Source organism: Mesoplodon mirus (assembly GCF_964341445.2).
Source record: "Mesoplodon mirus genome assembly, chromosome: 1".
In the NCBI taxonomy this organism is placed as follows: Eukaryota; Metazoa; Chordata; class Mammalia; order Artiodactyla; family Ziphiidae; genus Mesoplodon; species Mesoplodon mirus.
The window spans coordinates 99,840,636-99,860,185 of NC_138976.1; positions in this window are offsets into that span (position 1 = coordinate 99,840,636).

Sequence of the window (19,550 nt, forward strand, 5' to 3'; positions counted from 1 at the left end):
GAACCCACCAGTTATACACAGGAAAACCCTATCAGGGCACTGGCTCCAGCGGCAAACAATTCTGAAGTTGGTCAGAGGTGGGGAATCATCTCCCATGCAGCCAGCAGCCCCCCCAACCCCCGCAAGGAGCGTCGTCATTGCAAAGCTGGGGGACCGTGCCGAGGCGTCTGTGAGTCAACGTGAGCCGAGCCCCAGGCCAGCTGCTGCTGAACTGTTCCCACCCTTCCCAGGTAAAACACCTGAATATGTCCAAGGACTTGAAAGCCTAGAGGAAGGGCCGTGGAGCCACAGCAGCGACAGCACGCAGGCCGACTTGGTGCCTGCAGGCCAGCCAGGATGGTCCTGGCCCCGGGCGCTCTTCTGGAAGCTTTCCATTTCCCTGCCTGAGATACTCCTCCTGTCCCGGCCCCCTCTGATTTTTTCCTTCCTCACCTCTGCCCGGGGAGAAATTCCAACGGAAGGTATGGGTGACACATCCTCTTCTTTAGCAGGTGGCAGCCCGGCAACTCCTGCAGAAAGTCCAGCAGAGCCCCACTCACACCGGGCCACCCACAGAGCCGTGGCCCCTCACTCCCTCCCACCAGCACAGCCCCGAGACTGCTGACGGGGCAGAGAATATGGCGTCAGGCACAGCTGCAGGGGCTCTTGCTGCCTGGAGCCGTGTTTATATGGACCTCAACCCAGGCACACCTGGGGAGGGCTGGCCGGCAGTGTCAGGCTGCCCAGGTCAGCCCATCCTCACCCCTCAGGGACTCACATTGCAGAAAATGGACCTCGCTGAACCGGCCAGGTCCAAGGAACAGGTGTGGGCTCCTGAGAGTCTGGATAGACAAGGGGCTGCAGCTCCGGCTTGTTTTCTAATCCTTTTATCTGGCCCATGAGTGGGAGACAACTTCAAGAAGACCCTCTCCTAATGAGAGGAACCCAGGAGTCAGGGAGAGGAGGGGTGATGGGAGGAGACAGAGGCCTGGTGCCCTGGCTGCGGTGGAAGCCTCTGGAAGACCAGGCAGAGGGAGGCCGCACAGAGTGATGCCCAGGGTCACAGACCTGTCGGAGCTGCTGTTTGTTAGCTCAAGTCCTGCTCTGAGGTGCTCTGTGTCAGCTCTGAGGGACAGGTGATCTGGGCTGCTCTGCAATGAGGGCTACGTTCACGGTACCTGTGTGCCCAGCCCTGCCGGGGTACCTGCCCAGGGCAGCTCCGTATCCTGGGAGGGCCCTGACCACGAGAGCGCCATGGGCTGCTGGGGATGGGGGACCTGCCCAGGTGAGCTCCGTATCCTGGGATTGCCCTGACCACGAGGACCCCGTGGGCTGCTGGGGACCTGGTAAACGATGTCGGGACAGTCAGTGAAGCCACCGAGGATATACATCCGGTAGTTCCTAATTCCTACACCCTGTTGGTCATTCTACCATCCACCAGGACACGGTATTCTGTATTAGACTTCAGTGATGCCTTCTTCTGTATTGCATTGGTCCCCGAAATGCTCTGCTGCCCTAGTAACCAGATTTGGGAATGGAGAAATGCTGCCGCCTTGTGGCCGTTTGCCACAACAGCAGCTTTAAACCCAGTGCTCATGGTCACTAAATATTCACACTCATTGCAGCCTGTAAATGGCACCTGCCCTGAAAAACAATCCTGGGGTCGAAAATGGACCCAAAACTTCTAAAGAGGGCAACCATGCAAGAGGACAATTTCAAGAGGTTAATTGTACTCTCCGTTTTTTTCTGTTTTTCTGTACCAGAAATTTAAAACGGCCCCTCCGCCACGCCGCGGTACCCAAGGCCTCCGTTGCCCTGCCTGGGCGGGCGGCGGGGCGCTGCCTGTTCGGGCTGGCCGCGGGGATGGCGGTAAGGCGCAAGGACAAGTGAAGCTGGGCCTCAAGAGGCAGCCCGCGGTCCCCGCCCTCGTCTACGGCCATACCACCCTGAACGCGCCCGATCTCGTCTGATCACGGAAGCTAAGCAGGGTCGGGCCTGGTTAGTACTTGGATGGGAGACCGCCTGGGAATACCGGGTGCTGTAGGCTTTGGGCCTCCCGCTGCGGCTCCGCCTTTTCCTTTAGTCGCCCGCGGTGGTGGCCGCCAGCTCCGCCCCCCGCCGGGCACCGCTGCAGGCCCCACCTCCTCCGCGCCCCCCCACCACCACCACAGAGCGCCAGAGGGGCCGCTCCATGCGGCCCGAAGGCGGCCCTGGAAGGCAGCGGCACACCCGACGCTCCGGGGGTGGCTGGCCCGGACCCAGACTCCGCCGCGGGCCCGTGGGCCGTCCGTGCGGCCCGCGAGCCCCTTCAACTGCACCTGGCCTGCCCCACGGGCGCCCAGCCCCGGCGCCGCCACCTGCCCACCAGTGTGGCTCTCCGCAGCTCTCTCCGGATAAAGCTGGATAAAGGTCTGGATGGGAAGGAGGGGCAGTGATTCAGCCTATTGCTCTTAGTGCCCCTCCCCCACACTCAGGAGCCCTTTGTGACAAGGCCACAGCTCTGTGATGCAGGCCTGGGGTTCTGCCATCAAGTGAACTCCCAGGGCTCTGTTGCCTGTGGGCGGCAATGCAGTTCAGAAGACGGAGAATCTCTTTTCTTTGAAAAACACTGTTGCTATCTGGCTGAGATCCAGCCCAACTTCCTGGGTGATTGATATCATCCTTGGCTTCCTGTGTGGACTGGGGCTCTTCCTCACGTTACTCCCCTGCTTCCAGAGTAATCCATTCTTAGCACCACCTAGGAAACCTAGAAACATCAGGAAGCATCAAGTAGAGCTGAAGGGGAGGAGCAGGAGTAGGAAGAAAAGTCGATCTTTGAAAGCTTGCAGAGATTGCCTGGAAGAACTGGAGGGGACTCACAACCTGGCTTCACCTCTGCGGAGCTGCCTGGGGAGGCTTCCTGGCAAGGGCAACTTTCATCAGCTCTCATGGCAAGACCCTCCTGGTGAGATGTGCAAAGCAGTGCCTGCTGGAGCCTGTGGAGGATACTGCTTGAAGGGTTGGGAACCCTGCAGGAACACCTCCTGTAGGGTTTCCTTCCTGGTTCAAGACACTCGAGAGGTGCTGGAAGCACATATTACAAGGTTTTGGGTAAAGCACGGGTGGACCCTACCCCTCAAGGTCCTCAAGCCCATCAATCTCTTGAAGTCGACAAAGTTCCAACCCTCCACCACCCTGCGGTTAGCCTCGTCCCCTTCAGCCACCTGTGTATCTGGGTCCCACTCAACAGTCACGTTTGCTGAGTTCCCGGAGAAACCTCCTCAGGCTCATTCAGGAGAGAAGGTGAGAACAGAAGAGTCCGTTCCTGCCCTGAAGAGGCCTCTCCTTGTCCCCTCCACTGTGTGTAAGGAAATCCAGAGTGCCCTGGGAGCGATTCCACCTGGTGACTACCATGGGCCCTCAAAGGCTTCTCTGACTGCACAGCAGGGCAGGCCACCTTCTCAGTCCCTCACACTCAGCCTTGTGGGCAGAACCTGGAAGAGTGAGACTGTGGAATGGGTCAAGAGGGACAGCCTAGAGCCAGGTCCATGTTCAGCAATGGTCAGGAACGAGCCAAGAGAGGAGAGTGGTGGTCAGGCCTCAGGAGACCCCTGCCATAGGGTAACAATGATGGAGGTGAACTTAGGATCCCAATCTTTGAGAGGTGAAGAGGCCAGGGAGGCTGTGGAGGCCAAGGAGTCTCCTGCTCTTCAACCACAGTCTAGTGTTATCTTGGAAACCAAAGTGTTGACAAAATCCCAAACCACAAATGTAGCTATGAGGAGTTTAGAGGTGCCAGGGGCCAGTAAAAGTTTCCTACTACCTAGAATGTCTGTTTTCCAACATCTAGGTGAGCCATGCCTTAACATGGAGGTTGCTAGTGAGTTTAACTCCAAAGTAAAGGAACAGTCAGACAACCAGCTTCAGGACTTTCTCAAACACAGGTTCCTTGCTGCAGACAACTTGGCTTCTCAGGTGCCTCAGTGCCATCCCCAGAGAGTCCCCACCAGAGACACGTTAGCTTCCCAGGAGCCAAGTGGCCTTATGGAAGGCCAAAGGAGCAACCTAGGGCAGCAGGAGCCCCAAACTTCAAAACTCCAAGACTCATGGAAGAGCCAGAGCAAGATGATTGCCCCTACTTACAAAAGAGAGGACCGTAGGAGGCATAAACCAGGAGAGCACGAAGAGAGGTTTAAAGAATGAGGGACCCCTCAAGCTGGAAGTATGAGCCGCCCTGCCCAGGTCAGGGGAATAACAGACTCTATTGGAAGCAGATGTCTCCAGCTCATGCCAGAGAAGAAATAGAGCCCTCCAGAAAGCCTCTTCAGAAAAAGGATGAGGCTATTTTTAAAGTGGATTTTCCCCAATAAAAAAGTCAATGGTCGAGATGCTCTGCAAAGAAAAATAAAAAGCCCATATCAGCCACTGCCCGGAGTCACGGATCAGTCAAAAACAGATCAATCTAGAAGAGTGAGACTGCTGAGGGTCAGGCACTCATGACAGCTGTTGGACAGATCGTAGAAGAAAAAAGAGCAATTCACCATGGACTTCATGCCACACAGTTAAATGAGCACAGACTGGAATTCCAAGTCCCAGTATGTGGGGGTTTCTGCTACCATAGGCTTACCTCCTACCCAGAGCAAGGGAGAATGATGGGTTCTACAGCCTGCAGTCATAAAGCCACCTCCAAGGGCCACAGTTGTTCTGTCAGGGAAAGGGAAGTCAGACACCAACATAGTTTGAAAAGTGTAAGGTTCGACGATGAGCAGCTGGGCCTAAGGTGCCTCCCATCCTTGTCCACCAGGAAGAGTGTGTTTCCAGTTAGTACCTGCCAGTATGGGCCAAGGATTCCAGGTGCCCCAGCCCGCCATCAACACTGTCCAAGGCATTGTCATCTTTGGGGAGGTGTCTTGCCTGGTCGACAGTAAAATCCTTCTTTAGTCTTCCCTTTAGTAGGAAAACATGTCTCCAAGTAAAAATTCAGTCCATGTAGAGGAAATGATTTTCTCATTAGCACATCCAAGATATTTAATGTTCCCCAATACATATATATTTTTTTCTAATAAAAGCATAGTGTAATGGCAAAAAAAAAACAAATTTAAAACGGCATGGAAAAATGCTGAACATTAGGAATAATTAAAGATATGCAAATCCAAATTACAAAAACCTATCCGCTCACACCAGACAGAATGGCCATCAGCAAGAATTCTGCACAAAGTAAATGCTGAAGGGGTTTTAGAGAAATGCCTACCCTTGGTCCAAAGTGGGACATGGTAAGAGCCAGTAATGAAAACAAAAATGAGGTGCCTTGTAAAGGTAAATACTGAGCTACCATTCAATCAAGCATACCAACTGCTGGGCCTATCGCCTGAGGGGATGAGAATCAAAAAAAACACTGGCTAGGCTTCACTGTTGGCGCAGTGGTTGAGAGCCCGCCTGCCAATGCAGGGGACACGCGTTCATGCTCCGGGTCGGGAAGATCCCACGTGCGGCGGAGCGGCTTGTCCCATGAGCTAGAGCTGCTGGGCCTGCGCGTCCGGAGCCTGTGCTCTGCAATGGGAGGGTCCACCGCAGTGAGAGGCCCACGTACCGCAAAAAAAAAAAAAGAAAAAACTCAAAAAAAACACAGGCTGGCAATCCTCCACACCAGCAATATTTACCATAGCCAACACTTGGAAGCTACGAAAATGTCCATCATCAGAGGAATGTACAAAGAAGAAGTGGTCCATGTACACAATGGAATATGACTCCAATAAAAAGTATATATAAATACAATTTATAAAACAAACATAAGTAAGGAGACATTAGCTTTTGTGGGCACATTCCACTCTAATATATAACCGAGGAACACCACTGCCCGGATGGTCTGTTTCCCTAGTTCCCAGGTTGGGAAACGCAGAAATGCTGCCGCCCTCTGGCCGTTACCTGCAACAGCAGCTTTAAGACCTGTGCTAAGGGTCACTTCATATGCAGCAGTACTGGTGGGCTGTGAATGAAACCTGCCCTCAAAACGTCTTGAGGGAGGTAATGGCCAAAATATTTCTAAATGTCACACACACTTCATGAAGACAATTTGAAGAGGTAAGCTGTATTCACAGTTGAAGAAAAGAAGGACATGCCAGAAAGCTCAATTTCAAGGGATTATGAGACGCATGCAAATCCAGCCACAAAGTGGTATCGGCTCACACTAGTCAGAACACACATCAGCAAAAAACTACAAACAAAAAATGCTGAAGGTGTTGTGGAGAAGTGCATACCCTCAACTTTAAGCGGGACGTAACCTGGAAAGAGCCACTAATGAGAACAGACTGGAGGTGCCTCTACAAGGTAAACATTCCGCTACCATATGATCCAGCAGGCCCACTCCTGGGCCTATAACCTAAGAAGACAGAATTGGAAAGACACAGGCAGGCAAATGTGCATTGCCGCAGCATTACAATAGCCATGACGTGGAAGCAACCAAAAAGTCCATCAACAGATGAGTGGACAAAGAAGAACTGGTACATGTACAGACAGAATATTAGCCAAGGAAGAAAAGGACACCATGCCATTTGCAGCACCGTAGATGAGTCTAGAGGTGATCACGTGACTTGTAGTAAGTCAGAAAGAGAAAGACACGTATCGTATGATATCACTTATAGGTGTTACCTAGAAATTGATACCAGTGAAGATATTTCCACAGAGAAGGGCAATCCCAGATTCATTAAACAAACTTATGGTTCACCAACGGAAAGGTGTGAGGATTGGATACATTACGAGATTGGGGTGAACAGACATATACAAACACAGGTGAAATATATAATCACCAAAGGCCTACAGAATACCAAGAGAAGACTACTCAACATTCTGTCATAACGTACATGGGAAAAGGATCCCAGCAAGAACAGACATATGTATATGTGTAAAAGAACCACATCTTGCACACCTGCAACAAGCCAAACATTGTAATCAAACACGCTGTGATAAAAAAAAATATATATTAAATTAAAAAAACGAACAAGAAGTAGTGAGACAAACTTAAGGGGCCTTCTCCTGGCACATTCCATTCTAAATTACAACCTAGAACACAACTTCCAATGAGGCTCTGCTGCCCTAGTAACCAGATTTGGTAAGGGAGAACTGCTGCCCCCTTGTGGCCGTTTCACACAACAGCACCTTTAATCCCAGCGCTAATGGTCAGTTGATATTCAAAATCATTGCAGGCCTGTAAATGACACCTGCCCTGAAAACAAATCCTGGGGTCATATATCGACCAAAAAATTCAAAAGACGTCCATATTTCAAAACGACACTTTCAAGAGGCATATTTTGATCTGCATATTTGTTCTGCACTTTAGGGTTCTGCTTCTTTTTCTTTCTTTCTTTCATTGTTAAAAAAAAAACGGGAATGGAAAAAGGCAACCCTCAGAATGGGAGAAAATATTTGCAAACGAATCCACGGACAAAGGTTTAATCTCCAATATATATAACAGCTCATGCAGCTTAATATTAAAAAAAAACCAAGCAACCCAATACAAAAATGGGCAGAAGATCTAAATAGACGTTTCTTCAAAGAAGACACAGAGATGGCCAAGACGCACATGAAAAGCTGCTCAACATCACTCATCATTAGAGAAATGCACATCAAAACTACAGTGAGGTATCACCTCACACCTGTTAGAATGGGCATCATCAGAAAATGTACAAACAACAAATGCTGGGGAGGGTGTGGACCAAAGGAACCCTCTTCCACTATTGGTGGGAATGTAAATTGATACAGTCACTATGGAGAACAGCATGGAGGTTCCTTAACAAACTAAAAATAGAATTACCATAGGATCCAGCAATCCCACTTCTGGGCATATAGCCAGAGAAAACCATAAATCAAAAAGACACATTCACCACAATGTTCATTGCAGCACTATTTACAATAGCCAGGTAATGGAAGCAACCTAAATGCCCACAGACAGACGAACGGATAATGATGTGGTCCATCTATAAAACGGAATATTACTCAGCCATAAAAAGGAACGAAACTGGGTCATCTGTGGAGACGTCGACGGATCTAGAGACTGTCATACAGAGTGAAGTAAGTCAGAAGGAGAAAAACAAATATTGTATATTAATGCATATATGTGGAACCTAGAAAGATGGTACAGATGACCCGGTTTGCAGGGCAGAAATAGAGACACAGAGGTAGAGAACAAACGTATGGACACCAAGAGGGGGGAAGCCATGGGTTGTTGGTGGTGGGATGAGTCGGGAGATTGGGATTGTCCTGTATACATGTATATGCATAAAATAGATAACTAATAATAATCCTGCTGAATAAAAAAATAAACTTAAATTTCAAAATTTTAAAAAATAAATAAAATTTTAAAATAAAACGGAAAAAATGTTCTTCCCTTCACACAGATGTATTTATAGGAATGAATTATTTCCATGCTTATATCTATAAATACATAGAAGCGGAATAAAATCTCACTTGAACCAAAAAAGAAAAAAAAAACAGAACCCACCAGTTATACACAGGAAAACCCTATCAGGGCACTGGCTCCAGCGGCAAACAATTCTGAAGTTGGTCAGAGGTGGGGAATCATCTCCCATGCAGCCAGCAGCCCCCCCACCCCCGCAAGGAGCGTCCTCATTGCAAAGCTGGGGGACCGTGCCGAGGCGTCTGTGAGTCAACGTGAGCCGAGCCCCAGGCCAGCTGCTGCTGAACTGTTCCCACCCTTCCCAGGTAAAACACCTGAATACGTCCAAGGATTTGAAAGCCTAGAGGAAGGGCCGTGGAGCCACAGCAGCGACAGCACGCAGGCCGACTTGATGCCTGCAGGCCAGCCAGGATGGTCCTGGCCCCGGGCGCTCTTCTGGAAGCTTTCCATTTCCCTGCCTGAGATACTCCTCCTGTCCCGGCCCCCACTGCTTTTTTCCTTCCTCACCTCTGCCCGGGGAGAAATTCCAACGGAAGGTATGGGTGACACATCCTCTTCTTTAGCAGGTGGCAGCCCGGCAACTCCTGCAGAAAGTCCAGCAGAGCCCCACTCACACCGGGCCACCCACAGAGCCGTGGCCCCTCACTCCCTCCCACCAGCACAGCCCCGAGACTGCTGACGGGGCAGAGAATATGGCGTCAGGCACAGCTGCAGGGGCTCTTGCTGCCTGGAGCCGTGTTTATATGGACCTCAACCCAGGCACACCTGGGGAGGGCTGGCCGGCAGGGTCAGGCTGCCCAGGTCAGCCCATCCTCACCCCTCAGGGACTCACATTGCAGAAAATGGACCTCGCTGAACCGGCCGGGTCCCAGGAACAGGTGTGGGCTCCTGAGAGTCTGGATACACAAGGGGCTGCAGCTCCGGCTTGTTTTCTAATCCTTTTATCTGGCCCATGAGTGGGAGACAACTTCAAGAAGACCCTCTCCTAATGAGAGGAACCCAGGAGTCAGGGAGAGGAGTGGTGATGGGTGGAGACAGAGGCCTGCTGCCCTGGCTGCGGTGGAAGCCTCTGGAAGACCAGGCAGAGGGAGGCCGCACAGAGTGATGCCCAGGGTCACAGACCTGTCGGAGCTTCTGTTTGTTAGCTCAAGTCCTGCTCTGAGGTGCTCTGTGTCAGCTCTGAGTGGCAGGTGATCTGGGCTGCTCTGCAATGAGGGCTACGTGCACGGTACCTGTGTGCCCAGCCCTGCCGGGGTACCTGCCCAGGGCAGCTCCGTATCCTGGGAGGGCCCTGACCACGAGAGCGCCATGGGCTGCTGGGGAGGGGAGGCCTGCCCAGGTGAGCTCCATATCCTGGGATTGCTCTGACCACGAGGACCCCGTGGGCTGCTGGGGACCTGGTAAACGATGTCGGGACAGTCAGTGAAGCCACCGAGGATATACATCCGGTAGTTCCTAATTCCTACACCCTGCTGGTCATTCTACCATCCACCAGGACACGGTATTCTGTATTAGACTTCAGTGATGCCTTCTTCTGTATTGCATTGGTCCCCGAAAGGCTCTGCTGCCCTAGTAACCAGATTTGGCAATGGAGAAATGCTGCCGCCTTGTGGCCGTTTGCCACAACAGCAGCTTTAAACCAAGTGCTCATGGTCACTAAATATTCACACTCATTGCAGCCTGTAAACGGCACCTGCCCTGAAAAACAATCCTGGGGTCGAAAATGGACCCAAAACTTCTAAAGAGGGCAACCATGCAAGAGGACAATTTCAAGAGGTTAAGTGTACTCTCCGTTTTTTTCTGTTATTCTGTACCAGAAATTTAAAACCGCCCCTCCGCCACGCCGCAGTACCCGAGGCCTCGGTTGCCCTGCCTGGGCGGGCGGCGGGGCGCTGCCGGGGCGGGCTGGCCGCGGGGATGGCGGTAAGGCGCAAGGACAAGCGAAGCTGGGCCTCAGGAGGCAGCCCGCAGTCCCCGCCCCCGTCTTCGGCCATACCACCCTGAACGCTCCCGATCTCGTCTGATCTCGGAAGCTAAGCAGGGTCGGGCCTGGTTAGTACTTGGATGGGAGACCGCCTGGGAATACCGGGTGCTGTAGGCTTTTGGCCTCCCGCTGCGGCTCCGCCTTCTCCTTTAGTCGCCCGCGGCGGAGGCCGCCAGCTCCGCCCCCCGCCGGGCACCGCTGCAGGCCCCACCTCCTCCTCCACCCCCCCCCCCGCCACCACCACCACAGAGCGCCAGAGGGGCCGCTCCATGCGGCCCGAAGGCGGCCCTGGAAGGCAGTGGCACACCCGACGCTCCGGGGGTTGCTGGCCCGGACCCAGACTCCGCCGCGGGCCCGGGGGCCGTCCGTGCGGCCCGCGAGCCCCTCCACCTGCACCTGGCCGGCCCCACCGGCGCCCAGCCCCGGCGCCGCCACCTGTCTGCCGTTGTGGCTCTCCTCAGCTCTCTCCGGATAAAGCTGGATAAAGGTCTGGACGCGAAGGAGGGGCAGTGATTCAGCCTATTGCTCTTAGTGCCCCTCCCCCACACTCAGGTGCCCTTTGTGACAAGGCCACAGCTCTGTGATGCAGGCCTGGGGTTCTGCCATCAAGTGAACTCCCAGGGCTCTGTTGCCTGAGGGCGGCAATGCAGTTCAGAAGACGGAGAATCTCTTTTCTTTGAAAAACACTGCTGCTATCTGGCTGAGATCCAGCCCAACTTCCTGGGTGATTGATATCATCCTTGGCTTCCTGTGTGGACTGAGGCTCTTCCTCACGTTACTCCCCTGCTTCCAGAGTAATCCATTCTTAGCACCACCTAGGAAACCTAGAAACATCAGGAAGCATCAAGTAGAGCTGAAGGGGAGGAGCAGGAGTAGGAAGAATAGTCGATCTTTGAAAGCTTGCAGAGATTGCCTGGAAGAACTGGAGGGGACTCACAACCTGGCTTCACCTCTGCGGAGCTGCCTGGGGAGGCTTCCTGGCAAGGGCAACTTTCATCAGCTCTCATGGCAAGACCCTCCTGGTGAGATGTGCAAAGCAGTGCCTGCTGGAGCCTGTGGAGGATACTGCTTGAAGGGTTGGGAACCCTGCAGGAACACCTCCTGTAGGGTTTCCTTCCTGGTTCAAGACACTCGAGAGGTGCTGGAAGCACATATTACAAGGTTTTGGGTAAAGCACGGGTGGACCCTCCCCCTCAAGCTCCTCAAGCCCATCAATCTCTTGAAGTCGACAAAGTTCCAACCCTCCACCACCCTGCGGTTAGCCTCGTCCCCTTCAGCCACCTGTGTATCTGGGTCCCACTCAACAGTCACGTTTGCTGAGTTCCCGGAGAAACCTCCTCAGGCTCATTCAGGAGAGAAGGTGAGAACAGAAGAGTCCGTTCCTGCCCTGAAGAGGCCTCTCCTTGTCCCCTCCACTGTGTGTAAGGAAATCCAGAGTGCCCTGGGAGCGATTCCACCTGGTGACTACCATGGGCCCTCAAAGGCTTCTCTGACTGCACAGCAGGGCAGGCCACCTTCTCAGTCCCTCACACTCAGCCTTGTGGGCAGAACCTGGAAGAGTGAGACTGTGGAATGGGTCAAGAGGGACAGCCTAGAGCCAGGTCCATGTTCAGCAATGGTCAGGAACGAGCCAAGAGAGGAGAGTGGTGGTCAGGCCTCAGGAGACCCCTGCCATAGGGTAACAATGATGGAGGTGAACTTAGGATCCCAATCTTTGAGAGGTGAAGAGGCCAGGGAGGCTGTGGAGGCCAAGGAGTCTCCTGCTCTTCAACCACAGTCTAGTGTTATCTTGGAAACCAAAGTGTTGACAAAATCCCAAACCACAAATGTAGCTATGAGGAGTTTAGAGGTGCCAGGGGCCAGTAAAAGTTTCCTACTACCTAGAATGTCTGTTTTCCAACATCTAGGTGAGCCATGCCTTAACATGGAGGTTGCTAGTGAGTTTAACTCCAAAGTAAAGGAACAGTCAGACAACCAGCTTCAGGACTTTCTCAAACACAGGTTCCTTGCTGCAGACAACTTGGCTTCTCAGGTGCCTCAGTGCCATCCCCAGAGAGTCCCCACCAGAGACACGTTAGCTTCCCAGGAGCCAAGTGGCCTTATGGAAGGCCAAAGGAGCAACCTAGGGCAGCAGGAGCCCCAAACTTCAAAACTCCAAGACTCATGGAAGAGCCAGAGCAAGATGATTGCCCCTACTTACAAAAGAGAGGACCGTAGGAGGCATAAACCAGGAGAGCACGAAGAGAGGTTTAAAGAATGAGGGACCCCTCAAGCTGGAAGTATGAGCCGCCCTGCCCAGGTCAGGGGAATAACAGACTCTATTGGAAGCAGATGTCTCCAGCTCATGCCAGAGAAGAAATAGAGCCCTCCAGAAAGCCTCTTCAGAAAAAGGATGAGGCTATTTTTAAAGTGGATTTTCCCCAATAAAAAAGTCAATGGTCGAGATGCTCTGCAAAGAAAAATAAAAAGCCCATATCAGCCACTGCCCGGAGTCACGGATCAGTCAAAAACAGATCAATCTAGAAGAGTGAGACTGCTGAGGGTCAGGCACTCATGACAGCTGTTGGACAGATCGTAGAAGAAAAAAGAGCAATTCACCATGGACTTCATGCCACACAGTTAAATGAGCACAGACTGGAATTCCAAGTCCCAGTATGTGGGGGTTTCTGCTACCATAGGCTTACCTCCTACCCAGAGCAAGGGAGAATGATGGGTTCTACAGCCTGCAGTCATAAAGCCACCTCCAAGGGCCACAGTTGTTCTGTCAGGGAAAGGGAAGTCAGACACCAACATAGTTTGAAAAGTGTAAGGTTCGACGATGAGCAGCTGGGCCTAAGGTGCCTCCCATCCTTGTCCACCAGGAAGAGTGTGTTTCCAGTTAGTACCTGCCAGTATGGGCCAAGGATTCCAGGTGCCCCAGCCCGCCATCAACACTGTCCAAGGCATTGTCATCTTTGGGGAGGTGTCTTGCCTGGTCGACAGTAAAATCCTTCTTTAGTCTTCCCTTTAGTAGGAAAACATGTCTCCAAGTAAAAATTCAGTCCATGTAGAGGAAATGATTTTCTCATTAGCACATCCAAGATATTTAATGTTCCCCAATACATATATATTTTTTTCTAATAAAAGCATAGTGTAATGGCAAAAAAAAAACAAATTTAAAACGGCATGGAAAAATGCTGAACATTAGGAATAATTAAAGATATGCAAATCCAAATTACAAAAACCTATCCGCTCACACCAGACAGAATGGCCATCAGCAAGAATTCTGCACAAAGTAAATGCTGAAGGGGTTTTAGAGAAATGCCTACCCTTGGTCCAAAGTGGGACATGGTAAGAGCCAGTAATGAAAACAAAAATGAGGTGCCTTGTAAAGGTAAATACTGAGCTACCATTCAATCAAGCATACCAACTGCTGGGCCTATCGCCTGAGGGGATGAGAATCAAAAAAAACACTGGCTAGGCTTCACTGTTGGCGCAGTGGTTGAGAGCCCGCCTGCCAATGCAGGGGACACGCGTTCATGCTCCGGGTCGGGAAGATCCCACGTGCGGCGGAGCGGCTTGTCCCATGAGCTAGAGCTGCTGGGCCTGCGCGTCCGGAGCCTGTGCTCTGCAATGGGAGGGTCCACCGCAGTGAGAGGCCCACGTACCGCAAAAAAAAAAAAAGAAAAAACTCAAAAAAAACACAGGCTGGCAATCCTCCACACCAGCAATATTTACCATAGCCAACACTTGGAAGCTACGAAAATGTCCATCATCAGAGGAATGTACAAAGAAGAAGTGGTCCATGTACACAATGGAATATGACTCCAATAAAAAGTATATATAAATACAATTTATAAAACAAACATAAGTAAGGAGACATTAGCTTTTGTGGGCACATTCCACTCTAATATATAACCGAGGAACACCACTGCCCGGATGGTCTGTTTCCCTAGTTCCCAGGTTGGGAAACGCAGAAATGCTGCCGCCCTCTGGCCGTTACCTGCAACAGCAGCTTTAAGACCTGTGCTAAGGGTCACTTCATATGCAGCAGTACTGGTGGGCTGTGAATGAAACCTGCCCTCAAAACGTCTTGAGGGAGGTAATGGCCAAAATATTTCTAAATGTCACACACACTTCATGAAGACAATTTGAAGAGGTAAGCTGTATTCACAGTTGAAGAAAAGAAGGACATGCCAGAAAGCTCAATTTCAAGGGATTATGAGACGCATGCAAATCCAGCCACAAAGTGGTATCGGCTCACACTAGTCAGAACACACATCAGCAAAAAACTACAAACAAAAAATGCTGAAGGTGTTGTGGAGAAGTGCATACCCTCAACTTTAAGCGGGACGTAACCTGGAAAGAGCCACTAATGAGAACAGACTGGAGGTGCCTCTACAAGGTAAACATTCCGCTACCATATGATCCAGCAGGCCCACTCCTGGGCCTATAACCTAAGAAGACAGAATTGGAAAGACACAGGCAGGCAAATGTGCATTGCCGCAGCATTACAATAGCCATGACGTGGAAGCAACCAAAAAGTCCATCAACAGATGAGTGGACAAAGAAGAACTGGTACATGTACAGACAGAATATTAGCCAAGGAAGAAAAGGACACCATGCCATTTGCAGCACCGTAGATGAGTCTAGAGGTGATCACGTGACTTGTAGTAAGTCAGAAAGAGAAAGACACGTATCGTATGATATCACTTATAGGTGTTACCTAGAAATTGATACCAGTGAAGATATTTCCACAGAGAAGGGCAATCCCAGATTCATTAAACAAACTTATGGTTCACCAACGGAAAGGTGTGAGGATTGGATACATTACGAGATTGGGGTGAACAGACATATACAAACACAGGTGAAATATATAATCACCAAAGGCCTACAGAATACCAAGAGAAGACTACTCAACATTCTGTCATAACGTACATGGGAAAAGGATCCCAGCAAGAACAGACATATGTATATGTGTAAAAGAACCACATCTTGCACACCTGCAACAAGCCAAACATTGTAATCAAACACGCTGTGATAAAAAAAAATATATATTAAATTAAAAAAACGAACAAGAAGTAGTGAGACAAACTTAAGGGGCCTTCTCCTGGCACATTCCATTCTAAATTACAACCTAGAACACAACTTCCAATGAGGCTCTGCTGCCCTAGTAACCAGATTTGGTAAGGGAGAACTGCTGCCCCCTTGTGGCCGTTTCACACAACAGCACCTTTAATCCCAGCGCTAATGGTCAGTTGATATTCAAAATCATTGCAGGCCTGTAAATGACACCTGCCCTGAAAACAAATCCTGGGGTCATATATCGACCAAAAAATTCAAAAGACGTCCATATTTCAAAACGACACTTTCAAGAGGCATATTTTGATCTGCATATTTGTTCTGCACTTTAGGGTTCTGCTTCTTTTTCTTTCTTTCTTTCATTGTTAAAAAAAAAACGGGAATGGAAAAAGGCAACCCTCAGAATGGGAGAAAATATTTGCAAACGAATCCACGGACAAAGGTTTAATCTCCAATATATATAACAGCTCATGCAGCTTAATATTAAAAAAAAACCAAGCAACCCAATACAAAAATGGGCAGAAGATCTAAATAGACGTTTCTTCAAAGAAGACACAGAGATGGCCAAGACGCACATGAAAAGCTGCTCAACATCACTCATCATTAGAGAAATGCACATCAAAACTACAGTGAGGTATCACCTCACACCTGTTAGAATGGGCATCATCAGAAAATGTACAAACAACAAATGCTGGGGAGGGTGTGGACCAAAGGAACCCTCTTCCACTATTGGTGGGAATGTAAATTGATACAGTCACTATGGAGAACAGCATGGAGGTTCCTTAACAAACTAAAAATAGAATTACCATAGGATCCAGCAATCCCACTTCTGGGCATATAGCCAGAGAAAACCATAAATCAAAAAGACACATTCACCACAATGTTCATTGCAGCACTATTTACAATAGCCAGGTAATGGAAGCAACCTAAATGCCCACAGACAGACGAACGGATAATGATGTGGTCCATCTATAAAACGGAATATTACTCAGCCATAAAAAGGAACGAAACTGGGTCATCTGTGGAGACGTCGACGGATCTAGAGACTGTCATACAGAGTGAAGTAAGTCAGAAGGAGAAAAACAAATATTGTATATTAATGCATATATGTGGAACCTAGAAAGATGGTACAGATGACCCGGTTTGCAGGGCAGAAATAGAGACACAGAGGTAGAGAACAAACGTATGGACACCAAGAGGGGGGAAGCCATGGGTTGTTGGTGGTGGGATGAGTCGGGAGATTGGGATTGTCCTGTATACATGTATATGCATAAAATAGATAACTAATAATAATCCTGCTGAATAAAAAAATAAACTTAAATTTCAAAATTTTAAAAAATAAATAAAATTTTAAAATAAAACGGAAAAAATGTTCTTCCCTTCACACAGATGTATTTATAGGAATGAATTATTTCCATGCTTATATCTATAAATACATAGAAGCGGAATAAAATCTCACTTGAACCAAAAAAGAAAAAAAAAACAGAACCCACCAGTTATACACAGGAAAACCCTATCAGGGCACTGGCTCCAGCGGCAAACAATTCTGAAGTTGGTCAGAGGTGGGGAATCATCTCCCATGCAGCCAGCAGCCCCCCCACCCCCGCAAGGAGCGTCCTCATTGCAAAGCTGGGGGACCGTGCCGAGGCGTCTGTGAGTCAACGTGAGCTGAGCCCCAGGCCAGCTGCTGCTGAACTGTTCCCACCCTTCCCAGGTAAAACACCTGAATACGTCCAAGGATTTGAAAGCCTAGAGGAAGGGCCGTGGAGCCACAGCAGCGACAGCACGCAGGCCGACTTGATGCCTGCAGGCCAGCCAGGATGGTCCTGGCCCCGGGCGCTCTTCTGGAAGCTTTCCATTTCCCTGCCTGAGATACTCCTCCTGTCCCGGCCCCCACTGCTTTTTTCCTTCCTCACCTCTGCCCGGGGAGAAATTCCAACGGAAGGTATGGGTGACACATCCTCTTCTTTAGCAGGTGGCAGCCCGGCAACTCCTGCAGAAAGTCCAGCAGAGCCCCACTCACACCGGGCCACCCACAGAGCCGTGGCCCCTCACTCCCTCCCACCAGCACAGCCCCGAGACTGCTGACGGGGCAGAGAATATGGCGTCAGGCACAGCTGCAGGGGCTCTTGCTGCCTGGAGCCGTGTTTATATGGACCTCAACCCAGGCACACCTGGGGAGGGCTGGCCGGCAGGGTCAGGCTGCCCAGGTCAGCCCATCCTCACCCCTCAGGGACTCACATTGCAGAAAATGGACCTCGCTGAACCGGCCGGGTCCCAGGAACAGGTGTGGGCTCCTGAGAGTCTGGATACACAAGGGGCTGCAGCTCCGGCTTGTTTTCTAATCCTTTTATCTGGCCCATGAGTGGGAGACAACTTCAAGAAGACCCTCTCCTAATGAGAGGAACCCAGGAGTCAGGGAGAGGAGTGGTGATGGGTGGAGACAGAGGCCTGCTGCCCTGGCTGCGGTGGAAGCCTCTGGAAGACCAGGCAGAGGGAGGCCGCACAGAGTGATGCCCAGGGTCACAGACCTGTCGGAGCTTCTGTTTGTTAGCTCAAGTCCTGCTCTGAGGTGCTCTGTGTCAGCTCTGAGTGGCAGGTGATCTGGGCTGCTCTGCAATGAGGGCTACGTGCACGGTACCTGTGTGCCCAGCCCTGCCGGGGTACCTGCCCAGGGCAGCTCCGTATCCTGGGAGGGCCCTGACCACGAGAGCGCCATGGGCTGCTGGGGAGGGGAGGCCTGCCCAGGTGAGCTCCATATCCTGGGATTGCTCTGACCACGAGGACCCCGTGGGCTGCTGGGGACCTGGTAAACGATGTCGGGACAGTCAGTGAAGCCACCGAGGATATACATCCGGTAGTTCCTAATTCCTACACCCTGCTGGTCATTCTACCATCCACCAGGACACGGTATTCTGTATTAGACTTCAGTGATGCCTTCTTCTGTATTGCATTGGTCCCCGAAAGGCTCTGCTGCCCTAGTAACCAGATTTGGCAATGGAGAAATGCTGCCGCCTTGTGGCCGTTTGCCACAACAGCAGCTTTAAACCAAGTGCTCATGGTCACTAAATATTCACACTCATTGCAGCCTGTAAACGGCACCTGCCCTGAAAAACAATCCTGGGGTCGAAAATGGACCCAAAACTTCTAAAGAGGGCAACCATGCAAGAGGACAATTTCAAGAGGTTAAGTGTACTCTCCGTTTTTTTCTGTTATTCTGTACCAGAAATTTAAAACCGCCCCTCCGCCACGCCGCAGTACCCGAGGCCTCGGTTGCCCTGCCTGGGCGGGCGGCGGGGCGCTGCCGGGGCGGGCTGGCCGCGGGGATGGCGGTAAGGCGCAAGGACAAGCGAAGCTGGGCCTCAGGAGGCAGCCCGCAGTCCCCGCCCCCGTCTTCGGCCATACCACCCTGAACGCTCCCGATCTCGTCTGATCTCGGAAGCTAAGCAGGGTCGGGCCTGGTTAGTACTTGGATGGGAGACCGCCTGGGAATACCGGGTGCTGTAGGCTTTTGGCCTCCCGCTGCGGCTCCGCCTTCTCCTTTAGTCGCCCGCGGCGGAGGCCGCCAGCTCCGCCCCCCGCCGGGCACCGCTGCAGGCCCCACCTCCTCCTCCACCCCCCCCCCCGCCACCACCACCACAGAGCGCCAGAGGGGCCGCTCCATGCGGCCCGAAGGCGGCCCTGGAAGGCAGTGGCACACCCGACGCTCCGGGGGTTGCTGGCCCGGACCCAGACTCCGCCGCGGGCCCGGGGGCCGTCCGTGCGGCCCGCGAGCCCCTCCACCTGCACCTGGCCGGCCCCACCGGCGCCCAGCCCCGGCGCCGCCACCTGTCTGCCGTTGTGGCTCTCCTCAGCTCTCTCCGGATAAAGCTGGATAAAGGTCTGGACGCGAAGGAGGGGCAGTGATTCAGCCTATTGCTCTTAGTGCCCCTCCCCCACACTCAGGTGCCCTTTGTGACAAGGCCACAGCTCTGTGATGCAGGCCTGGGGTTCTGCCATCAAGTGAACTCCCAGGGCTCTGTTGCCTGAGGGCGGCAATGCAGTTCAGAAGACGGAGAATCTCTTTTCTTTGAAAAACACTGCTGCTATCTGGCTGAGATCCAGCCCAACTTCCTGGGTGATTGATATCATCCT